The sequence below is a fragment of the Carcharodon carcharias genome, chromosome 7 (genome assembly GCF_017639515.1).
Source record: "Carcharodon carcharias isolate sCarCar2 chromosome 7, sCarCar2.pri, whole genome shotgun sequence".
In the NCBI taxonomy this organism is placed as follows: Eukaryota; Metazoa; Chordata; class Chondrichthyes; order Lamniformes; family Lamnidae; genus Carcharodon; species Carcharodon carcharias.
This window is the reverse complement of record NC_054473.1, coordinates 135,189,884-135,208,872: the sequence shown is the minus strand read 5'-3', so window position 1 is coordinate 135,208,872 and position 18,989 is coordinate 135,189,884.

The window sequence follows — 18,989 nt, the reverse complement described above, 5'->3', positions numbered from 1 at the left end:
CTAACGTCCTTTAGGGACTTTGCTGTCCTTACCTGGTCTAGCCTACATGTGACTCCAGGCCCACAGCAATGTGGGTGACTCTTAAATGCCCTCTAAATAAGGGCAATTAAGGATGGGCTATAAATGCTGGCCCAGCCAGTGATGCCCACGTCCCATGAACGAATAAAAAAAAAATGACCAGGGGACATAAACTTAAGGTGATTGATAGAAGGATTAGAGAGTACATGAGAAAAAGCTTTTTCACCCAGAGGTTGCTGGGAATCTGGAAGTCATGCCCTCAATTCATGGTTGAGGCTGAAATGCTCAACTCATTTAAAAGGTACAAAAACAAAAATTGCTGGAAAAACTCAGCAGGTCTGACAGCACCTGTGGACAGAAAGACAGAGTTAACGTTTCGAGTCCATGTGACTCTTCTTCAGAACTTCTTTAGTTCTGAAGAAGAGTCATACAGACTTGAAACTTTAACTCTGTCTTTCTCTCCACAGATGCTGTCAGACCTGCTGAGTTTTGCCAGCAATTTTTGTTTTTGTTTCAGATTTCCAACATCTGCAGTATTTTGCTTTTATCATTTAAATGGTACCTGGATCTGCATCTGAAGTGCTGTAACCTGCAAGGCTATGGACCAAGTACTGGAAAGTGGGATTAAAAACAGCGGCTAGTTTCTTTTTTTTTCTCTCTTTTTGGCCGTCGCAGACATGATTGGCTGAATGACCTCTTTCTGTGCTGTAACGTTTCTATGGTTCAATGGCTTCAAATGTCAGTTTGGCTCAGTTGGTAACATTCTTGAACCTGAGTGAAAGATTGTGGATTCAAGCTCCACTTTAGGAGTTGAGTGCATAATTTAGGACTTTGGTGCAGTACAGCGAGAATGCTGCATTGCCAGAGGCACTTCTTCTCATGAAATGCTAAAGCTCTGGCACTGTTCAGAGAAGAGCAAGGAGTTGTCATGGCCAACATTTATCCCTGAACCAATGCCACCAAGCAGATCAACGAGTAATTTATCTCAATGCTGTTTGTGATCATTTGCAATGCCAAATTGGCTGTCACGTTTAGTTAAGCAATAACACCTCAAAGATGTAGCCAAATTCATTGACCATAAAGAGCTTTGGAAATCTTGAGGGTGTGAAAAGTGCATAACAAAAACAGCACCTTAATTTCTCTCTAATCGTATTTTTGTTTTCTTCCTGTGGTTCTGTTTTCCTCTATACATCTCTTTGCCGCTTTCTCCCTTTTCGCTCTGTGTCTATGCTTCTCTTTCATGATGTGCCCATGCTTCATCCTGTCTATGTGTATGAACTTCTCATTCTCCTCCAGTCTGAGTTACTTTCAGTTCTGATGAAGAGTCATACAGACTCGAAACATTAACCGTCTTGATCTCTACAGATGCTGTCAGACCTGCTGAGGTTTTCCAGCTTTTTTTGTTTTCGTTTCAGATTTCCAGCATCCGCAGTATTTTGCTTTTATTTTTCTTTCCATCTTTCTTCCTCTTGTCTACATTGTTTGAACATCTTTGTCTCTATTTCTGTCCCTCTCAGTGTTTCAGAACTCTCATATTTGTGAGTCTGAACATTCTCCCCTTCTTTCCCTTCCTGTTTGTCTGAACTTTTGTTCATGTTGCTTTCTCTCTCTCTCACTTTCCTATGGATTTCTGACAGCGAGTCCAGTGGATTGAAATTCATCTATTTAAATGGGTGAATTTTTTCTGGAGGTACAAAAGACTGGCAGCTCACCTAAATAATGCTGATGAGGTCTAAGGTTCAATTTCGAGTCAGCCTAGTGCCTCCTGGTTGAGCCTCAGTGCATTTTTCCCATCCCAGCTCAAAAATGGTCTGAAAACATTTTCCAACCAGAGTTTGCCCACAGCTAGGAGGGTTGATCAGTAAGTTCACAGATGACACAAAAATTGGTGGGGTGGTAAATAGTGAGGAGGATAGCCTTAGATTACAGGAGGATATAGACAGGCTGGTCAGATGGGCTGATCAGTGGCAAATGGAATTTAAACCGGTAAGTGTGAGGTGATATACTTGGGCAGGACAAACAAGGCATGGGAATACATGATGAATGGTAGGACTCTGGGAAGTACCAAGGATCAGAGAACCTTGGTGTGCATGTCCACCATTCCCTTAAGGTAGCGGGACAGGTAGATAAGGTGGTTAAGAAGGCATATGGGATACTTGCCTTTATTAGCCGAGGCATAGAACATAAGAGCAGGGAGGTTATGCTGGAACTGTATAAATCGCTAGTTAGGCCACAGCTAGAGTATTGCATGCAGTTCTGGAATCCGCATTATAGGAAGGATGTGATTGCAATAGAGAGAGTGCAGAGGAGATTTACCATGATGTTGCCTGGGCTGGAGAGTTTTAGTTATGAGGAGAGGTTGGATAGACTGGGGTTATTTTCCCTGGAGCAGAGGAGATTGAGGGGGGACATAATTGGGATGTATAAAATTATGAGGGGCATAGATAGGGTAGACAGGAAGGAACTTTTCCCCTTGGTGAAGGGATCAATAACCAGGATGCATAGATTTAAGGTAAGGGGCAGGAGGTTTAGCGGGGATGTGAGGAAGAATTTTTTCACCCAGAGGTTGGTGGGAATTTGGAACTCTCTGCCTGAAAGGGTGGAAGAGGCAGAAACCCTCATAACATTTAAGAAGTACATGGATGCCATGACATACAAGGCTATGGGCCTAGTGCTGGAAAAGGGGATTAGAATAGTTAGGTACTTGTTTGACCGGTGCAGATTCAATGGGCCGAAAGGCCAATTTCTGTGCTGTAGACCTCTATGACTCTATGACTCTAGCTCCTGTTACACCAGCTGGCTCTAATGATGCTATAATTCTGTGGTCTATTCCTTTTGCCCTTATTAAAGGTGTTACATTATACTAAGCTTCAGAAACCCCCTCTTTTTTGCTTTTATCTATGTTTTTATTCTCCCCACTTGCTCCACCATGTAAAGTGCCTGGGGAAGTTTTCTCTGTTAAAGGCACTGTAAAAATTGAAATGCTGTGTTGTTGACAGTTAGTTACTTTACTCCCTGTCCTCCAAGCTAGACAAGTCCAGGTTGCTCTTTTAGAACTCACACATGAGTTTTGTTTATGAATAGTCGTAAGGGTTTAATTTGTTCTGGTAGCAATCAGGTTAACACATTTGCAGAAAGTTTCTTAGTATGCTGCATCCCACAGTCTGTAACCCGATGATCTGAAATTAGTTAATGATTATGTTAAAGTAGCAAACAAAGAAATTTTATATGGACATACCAACCGAAAGAAATTAAAACCACTGGCTTCCCAGATTTTGTCTAATATCATTCCAGGAGCCCCATCCAAGGATTATCTCCAATTGGGTTTCTAGTTGCATCTAATTGTGCCAAGAGCCCTATCCATGTCTTATCTCAAGTTAACTCTCCAGCTCTCATTAACAGTGAATTTTTGTCCCAAACTTGAGCAGCCAGCCACAGCTATCTTGGATCATAATAGTGGTGCACTATTCATTAAACCCTCACTAGTATATTGTTTCTCAATATTACACAAAAAAATGACATTGGCTGAATTACTCATTGACTGGATATTTTTTTGTCAAAACTCTCAACATCATAAAAACCAGGTTTGTCAAAAGATTGTTCTGGAAAGATGAGGACGTGTTTAGGCTCGTGATCTGGAATGATGCATAACCCAAGTTCAGGAAGTTATGATCAAAAGAGCTGCACACCAATTACTTGAATCATAAAATAATTACAGCACAGAAAGAGGCCATTGGACCCTTTGTGCCGATGCTGGCTCTGTGCAAGAGCAACACAGCTAGCCACTCCCTTGTCCTTTCCCCATTGCAAATTGTTTCTCTTCAGGTTTTTAACTATTTCCCTTTTGAAAGCCACGATTGAATCTGCCTCTTCCACACTCTTACGCAGTGCATTCCAGATCCTAACCACTCACTACTTAACAAAGTTTTTCTTCATCTCACCACTGATTCTTTTGCCATTCACCTTATATTGGTGTCCACTGGCTCTTGACCCTTCCCCCAAACAATTTTTGCCTAACTACTCTGTCAAGACCGCTCTTGATTTTGAACACCTCTATCAAATCTCCTTTCAGCCTTCTCTAAGGAGAACAACTCCATCTTCTCCAAGCTATCAACATAACTGAAGTCTCTCATCTCTGGAACCATTCTTTTAAATCTTTTCTACACCTTGTATGGCTTTTTAACTCCTTTCTCAGTCCGCCCTGCCACCTTGAATAATTTGTACACATTTGTCTATCATTATCCTCCTCATAATTCACAATACTTCCAAGTTCTGTGTCATCTGCAAATTTTGAAATTGTGCCCCATACGTGCAAGTGTAGGTCATTAATATAGATCAGGAGAAACAATGGTTCAAATACTGACCCACGGGAAACCCACTATATACTGTCCTCCGGACTGAAAGCCAACCATTCATACAACCCTCTGTTTCTTGTCACTCAGCCAACTTTGAATCCATGCTTCCATTGAGAATATGCAATTTGCATTGGCCGATTGCTTTGATATTTTACACAGTAAAGAAAGTATGAGATTTGTAAAAACAGAAAAAAAGTGAAAATCTCACAAGAAACAGTAAATTTGCAGTTCTATGGAACACTGGAATCAATACTGTTTTCTATCGTTGATGTATGAGGAGGGATGCTAGCTCAGTCCCCAGTGGTAATTGCATTGGAGAGAAGTTAAAATCCAAGCAGTGGACTTATCGATCTTTTTCAACCCACATCTGTTTTAGTGCTGCTGTTCTCTTGGTTGATTGAGGCATCTGCCTGACTTCGGTGGGAGACTCAGGAATAAATTTAAATTGGGGTCTCAAGATGTCAATAGGACTGCGATACAATTTTATCTGCCTATGGAGCACAGTATCAGATGCGGATGCTGCATTCATTAAACCTGGTGGAAACCCAATGGAGGCCCTGACAGCTAAGTTTAAGACTTACCTTTGTGGGGCCATGGGTGCAGGAAATCTGAATCCACCCACTGCCCTCCACCCCGCCCTCCCCGTGGTCAAGCATAAAAAATCCTTCCAAGCACATTCCCCTTGACATGACTGACTGCATGATCTTTGCAGGCCAAAACCAGTGAGTCACCTCAGGATTCCCTTGTGCAGCCAGCTAATCAATGCAATGCTAATGAGATTGAGCCATTAAAATGGCTTCCACTCCAGCTCCCAGCAGGGACGCCCCCAACTCCCGCTGGCATTCCACCTTTGATAAACACTCTGTACCAAATGTCCTTATTTAAGTTGAATTATGATCTGAATTCTTCACTTAAAAGAAAATTATGCCAAAAGTTAATGGATCAATAAGATGCAATTAAGTTGCTGATAAGGCCTTCAATGATAGCTAACACTAAATAATGGTGACATAATAATGACTCAATTCAATTTTCAACTGATGTGCTATGTTGGTGTTTTACTGTGTTTCAGAGAAGACCAAGTGTTTAACTCACTCAAGACTTTAAAACCCTATTCCACCCCAATGTAGAAAGGCTGTAAGTGAGTCCCCGAAAGAATGACAGACATATGAGGGTAATTTGCCCTTTCATTATCCCAGGGAGCAGTTTGCCCATCCATTTCAGAACACACTAAGTTTCAACCCGTTGAAATCAATGGTATTGAACTCCAATAAAATGTACAATGGATCCACTCCACTAGAGGGTGAAGGTGATGATTACTGTTTGTGGGAACTTGCTGTCAAATTGGCTTCTCTATTTTCTACATTAGAACAATGACTAGACTTCAAAAGTACTTCATTTGCAGTAAAGTGCTCTGGGAGGTCCTGTAGTCATGGAAGAATCTATATAAACACAAGTCTTTCTTTTAATAAAAAACCAACATGGGAAAGTAAGAATATTAAGAGGATGTGCTTTGTTGAGTTGAATGGCCTTTTCGCATCCATGAATTTTCTCCCTACTTAAGCGTTATTTAGGCCAACCATACTTTTTTTTTGTTCTCAGGATGCCCGAAAGCACTTCATGCCTAATTAATTATTTGTGAAGCGTAAAGGTAGTTAAACGCGTCAGTCAATTTGTGCAGAGCAAGATTCTGCAGACAGGAAATGAGAGAAATTATCAGTTGGCTGAGGAATGAATGTTGTCCAGAACATCAACAGATGTCTTCTTCCCTAAGATCTTTTATACCCATCATGCAGGCAGCAAGCAGGGCCTTACTTTAACTCCTGATCTGAAAGATCCTATCTCTAAAAGCGCAACACTTCCTCAAACCTGCACTTAAGTACCAGCCTGAATTATGCACTTAAAGTCCTGAACTGGAGTTTGAATCCACAGTCTTTTAACTCAGAGTCACAAGTGAGATTATGGAATGAAATTTGTGTTACAGTGGTGAGGAAAAAAAATGATACAATATTAATGTACAGTTCTGGTGTCACTTTTGGGTTACTGTCACCTTCCTGACAGTTCAGGGATACATAAGCATGTGCAGATTAAAACAAATGTTTTGAGTGTGTGTATGCTCCTGTGTGCATTCTCAAAATATTTAAAATTACTGATAGTTAATCTGCAGTGTTAGTCAGGTTAGTGTGGATACAAATTGCTGCTGTATCTATTAGCCTTAGACTTATGGCAGCAGTTTAAATATTGCCTCAGAAGAAGTGTGGAGAGAAAATTTCTGACTTTTTTTCACCATACCTGTTATATTTCCACCCATTCCGAAGTGGTGGCCAAACAAAGGAAAACAAAAAGATATAAGTACATTTCCTGCTAAAATAAACTGCCACAGGGTACGTTATTGGCAGAAAACAGCAAAGAAAATGTTGCATTTCGTTGAAATATTGCAACAACCCTTTATGGTTGGACTTTACATTCATTAATATAGGATTCTAGTTGCTCATCCTGAAAATTAATTGAAGTGTAATTTTTAAATATCGCTTTTTTGATTTTTCTTTGAGAGGTGTGGAGGGTTGTTTAATCTTGAAGTGAGAGAACAACTTTGTCACCTCAAACTTCCGCATCCCCGTAAAATCCACATCTGCCTCAAATTCGTATCTTCAGCCAACTTCTTGCCTTTCAGTTTGTTTCATGAATAAATTCTGTAAAATTACATGAATGAATTATCTTTGAATACTTTGTTTTGAGCGCTTCATGTGAATGCACGGATGGAGGTCAGTCTGAAATGTCACATTCCCGTAAGTTCCTATTCTCTGGCTTCTTGCTTTAATTTTGCTGCTCTTCAGAAGTAACAAAAAGTTGAATTTGTATTAGATTTGTCAGTTTTTAGTAAATGCTGTCATGTGGCTAGCACTGCAGGTTTGTATCATGGACCCCAGTATTACTTTTATATTGCTGATCCATTGTTTTCGAAAAATCAACGAAACTTACTCTAAGGCAAGTTGTGTAATTTCATTGAACCTAGGTTTGTTAATTCGTGAGTGGTTAATGGCTGATAGCAGGACATGTCCACAATTCATGTGAAGACAAGCATAACATTCTACAAAGAATATATGGGGCTGTGTTTTATGTCCCCTGCCGGGCGTGTTTTCACCAGGGGGCGCCCCACCACCTTCCCACCCACTCCCAAGTTCACCCCCATAATATAGGGGGTGGGCGGGCACGGAAATCGGCAGCCCGCCCACCATATTCGAATAGGTAATCAATTGTTACCAAGCCAATTGACCCTGATAGTACACTGCCCACACCATAAAACGTTCGGCCCAGGCATTAGGATGGCGGTGGGCAGCCCGATTTTTAAAATAATCTCTTCAAAGGGCAGAAAATAAAGGGAGGTTCTATCTTCGAGGGCAGCCCTTTGCTGATCGGGGTGGGGGGGTGGGGGGGGTGGTACTGCCAAAGATAGAACCCCCCATTTTCTTCCTGCCCAACCATAGCCTTAAACCAACTTGGCCCTCTGCCCCGCACCCCTTCCTGATCTTCCCCAACTCTCCCTGACCAAGACACCGGACTTAGTGTTTCCGGGGATTCATGGGCCTTCCTCCTCCTTCTCTTGCAGTCCCAGCAGCGCCCACTAATGAGGGTGGGACTTACTCCCCAGCGAGGGGCAGAAGTCCCACTTGGCCCTCGTTTAGTCCGCCTGCAGCGTTAGGGCTGTAGGCTGGACTGGCATGGAGGTGGCCACCACGCTGACTTTGCTTCTGGTGGGGAGCGTGCGGGGGGTGGCGGGGGGTGTGTGCGGGGTTGTGCGGGGGTGAGCTGTCTGCTCCACTCTTAACATTCAGCCCATGATTTTAGAACAAATATAACTTACACAGCATGCAGGCATAATACATATTTGATAAATCCTTATTTAATGTTTGAACAATATGATAATTTTCACAAATATGTTAACATCTTAGACAGGACTGCATGTATGTCTGCTTTGAGCTGTATCCTTAAGTGTAAATATAGCTGGATGATGCAAGAAGTCCTGGTGGCTTTTAGCGCTGAGTTTGAATCCAGACTAAATGAATAAAATAAAAGCTCCTTTTTAGTCAGTGCAACCCTTGCGAAATATATTTGAGCTGTCTCTCTTTGCTTTGGGTCTACAACAGAAAATTGGCCACAAGTTAAAGGATGGTGGCGCAGAAACTGGGAAAATTCATACTGAGGTTTGACAGATAGGTGGCAAACAGGGCCATGCTCCTTTGTAGCATTTTCATGCCTTAGCCTTGAGGCTGCAGGGTGCAAGCTTGGCACCATCTTCACTACACATTGGATCATTCTATTACCCTCTCAGCACAACAGTTACAGCCAGCTCCTCTTTAAGCCCAGTTTATGACCTACCACCAATTTGATTGCAGGGATAACTCCTGCCCATGTTTCCCATGCATTGGCAGCCAGTGATAAGGGGGAAGAAGTTTGTCAGAAAAGTGGGCCTGGACAGTCTTTTAGGATGGTTGCTGAACTCAGAAAAAACAGAACCATACTGTTGGGGTAGATTCAAGGGAGTTTTATTCTCACCAGCTGTGCTGTACCTGATGTAGAGTGTTCGATATCAACATTGAGCTGCTAAAATAGAAAAGTTTACTAGTACTGACATCCCTCATTTTAAAGGACACAAGTACACTATGAAAATAAGATTAATAAAAATCACTGAGAATGGGAGCAAAGGCTTGAAATAACTCTCCCAGCTACCCCTTCTCTCTGCATGCACAGGAAGATGGGCTCACTCCTACTGATCAGAAAAATATAGCATTACAGTTGTGCTGTATCCGATATTAAAAAATAAATGAAATTTTAACTTCAACCAAAGGCTCTCACTGGAAGGAAGTTGCAATTGTAGCATAATACAGCTGCCTCTCGGCTGGGGAAGTGGAAATAAAGTTAATTCAATCATGGCAGCCTGCAGTTCAGCAATATACAACAGAAAGATGATGGTGACGATGGGATGGGATTCTTTTTTGCACTTCATTTGAGAAACTAAGGACTGAAGAACAATGTGACACACCTTTTGGAAATCATGAAATTGATTTTGAGGAAGCTTGAGCCTTCTGAAAGATTGTTCTATGTGTGCACATCATATTCAAGTACACAATGAGTCAATATGGTCAGTAATTGAAAAAATGACACTGAAGGCATATTTAGGGACAATGGGTAAATTCAACCCTAACAAAGAGGACTGGTGTCATTACAAACAAAGGTTATGCATTTGACTGAAAGAGAATAAACTAGGAGACGAGGATAAAGTAAATGTTTCCCTGGCCATGATGATGCCAGATGTTTTTGAGATTGTGTCCAACTAATGTTGCTCTTGAGACCCCAATACTATGTGCTATTCTGAAATTAATGAGCTTCTGGATTCATATTACGGCATGGCAAAGAATGAGATGGCACTGAGACTTGCATTCCATGAAAGGAAACAGTTGTCAAGTGACAAAGGCAAAATACTGCGGATGCTGGATATCTGAAGTGAAAACAAAACTTGCTGGAAAAACTCAGCAGGTCTGACAGCATCTGTGGAGAGAGAGAGACAGAGATAACATTCCCAGTCCGTATGACTCTTCTTCAGATCAGCTTCTTGAGATCTGAAGAAGAGTCATACGGACAGATGCTGTCAGAGCTGCTGAATTTTTCCAGCATTTTTTGTTTTCGTTGTCAAGACTGTTACAGATTACATTCTCAGATTAATGGAAACTCTTATCACCGTGGGTATGGCATGAACTTAGAAATCAACCGTAGAGACAGGTTTGTAGGAGGTCGAAAGAACAATAAAATCCAGGCCAAGCTTTTGAGCAATAAGCTGACGTGGAAAGAGACCTGATGAGGCCACAGCCACGAAAATGGCAGAAAAAGGTAATTGCAAATTGCAAGGAAGTTCTTTTCCTGAGCCAGCGGGGGTCTCCACTGGATTTCAGCAAGATCCAGGCCGCAGCAGCCAAGTTCACAGTCTCAGGGTCAGAAATGTAAATGCTACCATTGCGTTGGTCACCATCAACCATTTAAGTGCCCTCAATTCCAGTCAAAGTGCTGTGCCTCTGGGAAAGTTGGTCATTTCCAGACAACCTGCAGGAGTGGAGGAAACAGTAATGTTGCTGGTCAGGGTAAAGCTCCAGGTCACAGCCATGTACCAGGTTGGGGTCATGGTATATCTAAAGCTAGTTCAGTTGTCTGGAAATTCTCAAATGCCCATATGATAGATGTGGAAACAGATGTTGATATTATTGTGCTGGAAGATCAAACGTTGTAGTCAGTCAGAGAGCAAACAATACAGCACGTGGAAGATGAGAGTAATAGGGCTGAAGATTAAATTTCAGTGCCCAGTGTAGAAATAAAATTCAGAGATACACAACTTACTTTTATCATTGATACAGTTGAAGCTGTGTCTGTAATCTCAGGAGGATAGTACAAGAAATCCCCAAGTCACATTCCCTTACGCAAAATTAGTATGAAACTGACTAGTTATTCCAATAACAATATGCCAAAGTTAGGTCAAGTTACTGTTAGAATGGAATATGATGATGCATCCTATTGCTTGCCATTAGCAGTATTTGAAGGAACAAAATCTCCCTGATGGGAAGGAATTGGTTTAAGAAAATACAGTTAAACTGGACCAAGCTATTTACAGCAGGGTCCAGCAAGAGTACACCTGACATTGTGCTCTCTTAGCACTTTCCTCAAGGTGGTTTTGAGCTAGGAGGAATAAATGATAAAATTAGTCAAGATAAGGACAATGTACAACTGACATTTCTGTTGAAGGGTCATGAGGACTCAAAACGTCAACTCTTTTCTTCTCCGCCGATGCTGCCAGACCTGCTGAGTTTTTCCAGGTAATTCTGTTTTTGTTTTGGATTTCCAGCATCCGCAGTTTTTTTTTATCTCTACATTTTGCAGGGCTAGGCCTGTGCCTTCTACACAGTTAGAAGCACTAAGTAAAGAGCTGAATAAATTAGCAGGTACAGGGGCAATTAAGAAGGTGAAGACCAGTGAATGGGCCATATCCATTGTGGCCATTCAAAAAGCAGATGGGTCTATTTGGATTTATGGAGATTGTAAGCAAACGTTAAATAAGGCGATTGAGAATGATACATGCCCACTGCCTACTAGTGAAGATTTGTTTTCTAATTTAGCAAATATAAAGGTGTTCAGTAAGATAGATTTGTCAAATTCATATTTGCAATTAGAATTAGCTGACAAGAGCAAGGAACTGTTTAACATCCGTAAGCACAAAGGGTTGTACCAGTACAAAGGGCTTACCATTTGGGGTGTCTGTTGCTCCCACAGTGTTCCAGAGTGTCGTGGATCAGGTAGTAAGTGGGATGAAAGGAGTGTGTTGCTTCTTGGATGACATTCTAAATAGCAGTAAGTCAAAGGAAGAGCACAACGTAAGGTCCTAGAGTGACTTCAAGAATATGGCACCAAAAGTAAAAGGCACGAGTGTTGCATCATGGCATCTAGTGTAACATACCTGGGTCACCAAATAAATGGTGAAGGCATCCACCCAATGCATGGGAAGAGTGAGGGGATTTTGAAAGCAAAGAAACCAGAGAACAAAGAAGAACTTAGAAAATTCATAAGGATTGTTATGTATTATTCTAAGTTCAACCCTGACTTAGCTAATGCATTCACTCCACCTGTATCAACTGCTCAAAGATGGAATAAATTGGGAGTGGTCTGTGGAGTTCCTAAAGCATTTGAAGGGGTGAAGAATGTACTGACTAGTGATGTTGTATTGGCCCTCTATGATCCCAAGAAACAATTGGTTTTAGTGTTCGATACCTCGCAACAGGGGGTAGGCATGTTTTATCTCACATAATGGAAGATGGTGTGGAGAAACCTGTAACATATGCTTCATGTACTTTAACAAAGTCAGAGCAAAATTACTCAATTTGAGAAAGAGGCATTAATGATTATATATGGTATTACTAAGTTCCACAGATACTTGTATGGTAGGAAGTTCACTTTGTTAACTCACCACCAAGCCCTTATTTGGTTCAAAGAAGGGAGCACTATTCATTGCAGCAGCACGGCTTCAGAGATGGGTGTTGACTTTGATGGCCCATTTGTGCAATATTAAATAATATAAGTCAGCAGATCATGTGTTATGACCGATGCAATTGGTAAAGCGGAGTTAATTTTTAAAATCCCAGAGGGAAACTTTAAACAGCTGTCATAGCCAATAATTTTAAGTGTTATGTTTGAGATGCGACTCTCAACTCAGGAATCAGACGACTAGTTCTCAAGGTTTTACATTAAGCTAAATGAAACACTTTATTAATTTACACAGGTTAAAATATATTTACACATGGCTACAAATGACTACTATCATAACTTTTAACAAGTTCCCAAACTAACCTCCATTAAGGCAACAGCAACCCATAGATTTAACCAAACACCAGGCAAAGCATTTTCACCTTATTAATTCAAAATAAGATTATTTTCGCTGCAGAGCCAGTTAGAGGCCTGCAGCTGCCTTTTGAACTCACATTGCCTCTTCTGCACACCCGAAAACTACTGAAGTTATACCTACCAGCCCCAGTGAATGTTAATTCTCATTGTATCAACAACCTTTTTGAACTTCACCTTTTAACAATGAAACTCCATTCATTGTGCCAATTTTATTAGTAATATAAACATATTGCTTGGTAGCTTCTAGAAAGGCATCAAGTTTTCACCCCACTCCTTGAATGCTCTATTCAAAACATGCAAATGCACGCTATCTCTCTAACATATTAAAACTACTACATATCAAAGCACCCAGACCAGCTGGCTTTCATCCAGTTCAGGCGTACCCACAGATTAAACATCTATTTTAAAAGAAAAATATTTTTCAAAATATTAAATACATTAATAGCTTCGTGACATCATGCAAATGCAGAGATTCAAGAATTCTCGTGAATACTGATTCATTTTTAGCCACTGAGTTACCTGCGAATTACTTTACATGCACAAATTACATGGCAGTGTCTGCCAGAGAAATTCATGAAGAAACTTGCAAGGATGTGGTGCTCTGTTAAGTGTTCAATTATATCATGAATGGCTGGCCTAAAGATTGTGATGATGAGAAATTGTAGAAGTATTTCACATGTAGAAGTGAACTGAATGTCGATCAAGACTGACTCCTCTGGTGGCTTAAGAGTCATTATTCTGCCAAGCTTCAGAGAGAGATTGTTAGAGGACCTTCATCAAGAACACATAGAGATTGTCCGTAAAAAAGCAGTAGCAAGAAGCTGTTTATGGTACCCAAAGGTAGACAGAGATTTTGAAGAGTGGTGAAAAGTTGTAGTGTGTCTCAGAATGAGAAATGATCCAACCAAAGTTCCTTTCATTCCAGAGTCAAACACAAGAAAACCATAGGTATTAATACATATCGATTACTTTGAGGTGGGAAGGAAAGAGAACTTTGTTTTGGTCGACAGCTATAGCAAGTGGATAAATGTTAAGTATAACCCAATACTACAAGTCCCAAAACTTTTGAGGTTTTGAAAATTTGGTTTCAGATGTGTTTGTGTCAAATAATGGTCTGCGGTTTACATCAGAAGAGTTTGAAATATTTCTGAATAAGAATGGAGTCAAACACCCTCTAATACCACCATATCAGCCAGCATCGAATGGTGCTGCAGAAAGAAGTGGACAGATTGTGAAGCAGGGGTATTTGCTAGGTAAAAAGCTAGGCAGTAATTCCCATGTTTCTCTTCCACATAGGCTGGACAATTTTCTGTTCTCTTACAGAATAAGACACAGTCTACAACAGGTTGCTCACCTTATGGTTCATGTTTAAACATGCTCCTATGTTTGCTTAAGCCTGCCGCCAATAGCAAAATAATAGTAAAGCAGGACAAGGTGAAGGTGAGTCATGGTACACGAGGCATGAAAATGAGAGGGTTCAGTGCTGGTCAGAAGGTCATGATAAAAGACCCACCAAGGTGATAAGGAAAAATATGTGATTGGAATTGTTGTAAAGAGTCTACGTGCATTCACATATCTAGTGAAGACTGGAGACAAACTCCATCAGTGTCATGTAGATCATTTGTTTGAAAGAGGAAATCTAACAAAGGGAGGGCCTAATAAACCTCCTATAGTCCACATTCCTCCTACAGAAAATTAGTTAAAGTCAACAAGAAACTGCCAGTATCACTGAATCCACTGGTAGAGCAAACGGAGTCAATATGTTCGATTAAGACAAATCAATCAATGTCACAGTCCCAACCATTAAATGGAGTTAGTAGTCAAAATCAAGGTTCAGGTTAGTTACAGTCAAAGATGTTGAGAGAGCAGAGTCAAGCTAATGGAAATGGAGGGAGATGCCCAAGCAGAAAGAGAAAGAAGCCAGACAGGGTAATTTAAAGCATGTAGGAAGGTAGAAGAAAAAAGCTGTTCTTCCCATTAGTTCTTGCCAATGATGATGTTTTTGTTAAACACATATTGGTGTTAAGGAAGAACTATTTTTTAAAAGTGTAAACTACTCTGGAAGTATTGGTCATGTGTTTTGGTTGTGATTACAGTAAAAACAAATATACAACCCAACCTGTCAAATTTCAGGTATTGTTGATGTTGGTTTTGTCATATTGTATCCTGTGCCATTTTACATTTTAATGTAAATGTTTTTTTGAAGTGGGGAGGAAGTGTAGTACATTATAGCCGCCTAACTGCTGTACTCTCTGTTGGCAACGTGTGAATAAAGTTTGTTCAATAATGGCTGTCTGCAGTTGAGCGCAATACATGACAGCTATACTGAAATCAACTTTTGGTCTCTATCCCCATCTCAGGTTACCCTCCAACAAATGTCATTCTTCAGGATAATTTAAAACAGGTTTTAAATGAAACTCGACATGTTCTGTAACTATGTCCTGTTTCATAGCCTTTAATTTAAGCCCCAATCCGATGAATCAAATGAATCCAACTCATTAATAAAATCCTGATTCAAGCTGAACCAATACCATCTGCTTGCACAGTCAGGATCATGTCAAACAAAATTTTCAACTTCAACTCCCAACAATTATTATGAACAGTGGATGAAGCAACTGCCTCAAATAGCTTAGGTTTAGGCTGATCACTCATGTATTTCTGTCAGTGCCACTTACTCACAATAGTACCACTGCTTACAGTTAGGGTTGTAAAGTAGTCCAAGACATCATCTCCACTTCATTCCAAAAAAGTGGCTATGAAAAAGCATCCACTCCACGATTTTGTGAAACAAAATCACAATGATGATGGTTAACAAATGTTGGATGCCACATTATGTGCTATAAAATGTATAAGTAAGTGGCTCAGCAGCATAATCATAAAGTGTACACAAGTGAAATTCTGCATAGGCAGAACTGTGAATTTTTTATTACCCCTCCCATGAGCTGATTAATGTTTAAGTCCTTTCCAATTTTGTTGTGTATACGCTGTGAAATCAACCTCACAGAATAAAAACCCACAGAAAATTGATGGTCACCAGAATCTTTTGTAATCAGACATGTGATTCTGATTTCCAATAGCAACGTCCAGAAATTATAAGTCAATTGTACTTGTAAAAAAAAATTAAAATTTCCCACCATTAGTAAATGGCAAAGAGAATTAGCATGCATGAGGGAGGGAGAGAGAGGGAGAGAGGTCCTCTTTGTACAAAACCATTGTTTCACTGACTAACAATATATGGTGTTGCCCAAAACAAAAAAAATATATATATATGTGGGTGGTTTGTGATGTTTTTGATTTGTAGCCCAAATTTGGGAAGGTGGTAAAAGGATTTTTCGATGCTTGCTTGCCTACGGGGAGCTTATATATCTAATCAGTTCAATTATGCATCTGGATACTCGTGACAGGAAAACTGTACAACACCTCTAGGCTAAAACATGTTGTTTTACATTGCAAATACTAAGTTACAAAAAGTTCAGAGAATAAGAATTCATTTCTACAGAGAGTTTGCAGTCGTAAGGGCAGAACGTACAAAATGTGTGTGTAAATATCCTGCAGTAAGCTTATGAAAATAGTACACTTCTACATTTAAAACCAACAGCAAAGTCCTTGAATATTTCAGGTGAGTTAAGTCTTGTCAGTGATGGGGGTAAGGAAGCAAAACTACAGAAAAAGATTTTGTCTTAGTCAAAATTATTGATGTAAGATTGATGGCAATTGTCAAGATTGGACCAAATAGAATGATTTGGTGTCTGGGCAAATGGGAATGATCAGGAGAATCACCCATCAATAACTTCCTGCCTTTCATCTCTAGTAGCTTGCTGGATCATGCTCTTCTTCTGATTGCTTTAGCTGTTAAAATGCAATTGTCTTACATACTACCTCTCCGTGAGGTGAAGGTATGATGTTCTGTTCCTCAGTACTCACATACTGTAGTCTCTTTTGCCCTTAGCTCCTTCACCTCTTGCAGCCTATGCAGGCCTTTGCTGCCTTCCCTGCTGCTGCTTCTCTTCCTCCTCATCTGGCAGCATCAATGGTAAACCCAGCATCAGACCCATAATTCAAGGCAACAACATGCTCCTGAATTCAACTTTGTGGTGCTTGTTTTGGATTCTGAAAATGTACAAGAGACAGTACAGTTTCCAGTTACTCTGCCTTGTAAAATCAAAGAAGCAGGGGAGGATTTGTTTGGCCCTATATATAGCAGTGTATTTATGTCGAGTTACTAGATTTAGTTCATTTTAAGAAGTATATACAGTGAACAATAACATTTTGCAATGACAATATACATTTATTTCTTAAGCCATACGAGGCGTATGCACATCATTTTCCAAGGGTTCCTAAGTAGATCTACAGGGATAGTGGCTGACCCTTGTGATTTATTAAAATGCTCTGCTGAGTAGTACTCTGTGGTAGTACTCTGAGCTACCAGGTTTGGTCTACCAGGACTTGAGCACATCATCTGAGCAGAGATGCCACTGCAATGTTGATGGTGAGCTATGTTGTCAATGTTGCTGTTCTTTGGATGAAACACAAATCCAAGGCCCTGTTTGCCAGTTTTAGTGGTTCGCTTGGATATTAAAGATCTCATGACACCATTTCAAGATGAATAGTTCTCCCTATATCCTGTCCACCAATCCTATTTCAAGCACTGCCACTAAAATATATCAATTGGTTATTCATGCCGTTACTTTTTATGGGATCTTGCTGTGTGCAAAATGCTTGCTATGTTTGCCTACGTAATAACATTGGACAAGTGTGTTAAAGTTTGGGAGGATTTCTAGAAAAGTGCAGAAGAGCAAAATGCTTATCTTGCTGCCAAAAACTCTTCCTCAAACCATTTAACTTTGAACTTTATTTATTGTGGTCTCCAGCAATCTTTTTAAGGGACACTGGTTTGGCTACTTTCTGCTTGGATATAGTGAGAAGGGCCACTTTGGGTGGTGGCGGTGGTGGTGGGGGTGGGGAGGGCAGGTGGAGTGCGCACATGCTGTGGATGATTAATTGTCATCAGGGTCCTTTCTAAAGCATAGGGCTCCAATCTGCATTACCCAATATAGATCCCACCTGTTATTTGGAGCAATGATGTCACCTATCTGGAAGTCCATTTGCAAATGGCAATAGGTGCCAGTTTCTATTTGTCATTTTGGTCTTACTATCACACCATTACTTTCAGAAAACAGGGCAGTAGAGAAACCCAAATCAACCCCCATAAATCTATGCCTCAATATATTTTAGATTGGGAGAAATATTTGCGGGTGCTGCAGTTCTGGGATCATATGGCATTCTATTTTCAATATTAACATTGACATTTTGGCATGGTCAGATATTTTTTATTCCACCCTGTCTTTTGGTGAATCAGTAAGCAATAGGGTCAAAGAAAAATAGGGAAAAGAAAGATCCCAACCTCATATTTCACAGATGCACAATTCAGTTGCCAAAAGGATTGCTTTGGAACATCTTTGATAGGGTATGACATGAATGAGATCAGCAAAATAGAGTTACAGGTCAAATTAAGTAAGATTAAGTGTCACTGTAAATTACTGTAATGGCAAAGGTCCCATATTTTGACTTCATATGTTTAACATTGCTTTTCAGATTAAAGTTTCTGTACTATGCCTTTCCACCAACACATTTTAGTAATAAAAGTTGAGAACCTAGTGAAGGGTCAGTAATGCAGGATACCCCCCCAAGACTAAAAAAAGCAGGGGGGCGACAAAAATTAGGATGAAGCCAAACACAGGGGAAGGGCAAAATCAAGAGAGGTAAAGTATTTTGCATTGCTTTGACTGGTGTGTCGTTCTGATTTTTTTTCTAATGAATTGCTTTCCTTGTGAGCACAAAGTCCTTGTCAAGCTCTGGTGATGAAAGATTCTGTAAATACTTATTACCAAGTCTTGTACAGGAGAAATTTGAACAACCCCAACTTCAGTAATGAGAGACAGAGCCCTTTTCCCCTCCATCAGACAGCCCTTGGACCGTTGTAAACGAGATGTAGAAAGAAAACCAACTTTGGCCTACACATAAATAGTATAAGGGGAGTAGGCTAATTATGTACAAATAGTTAGAGCATGAAGTTTATCCTGAGAAAATATTTGTGTAGGTGTATTAGTCCATATTGGGTGTGATCCAATTAATGTTTTGCCAAATATTATTCAGCATCGTAAAAAAAAATAGGCC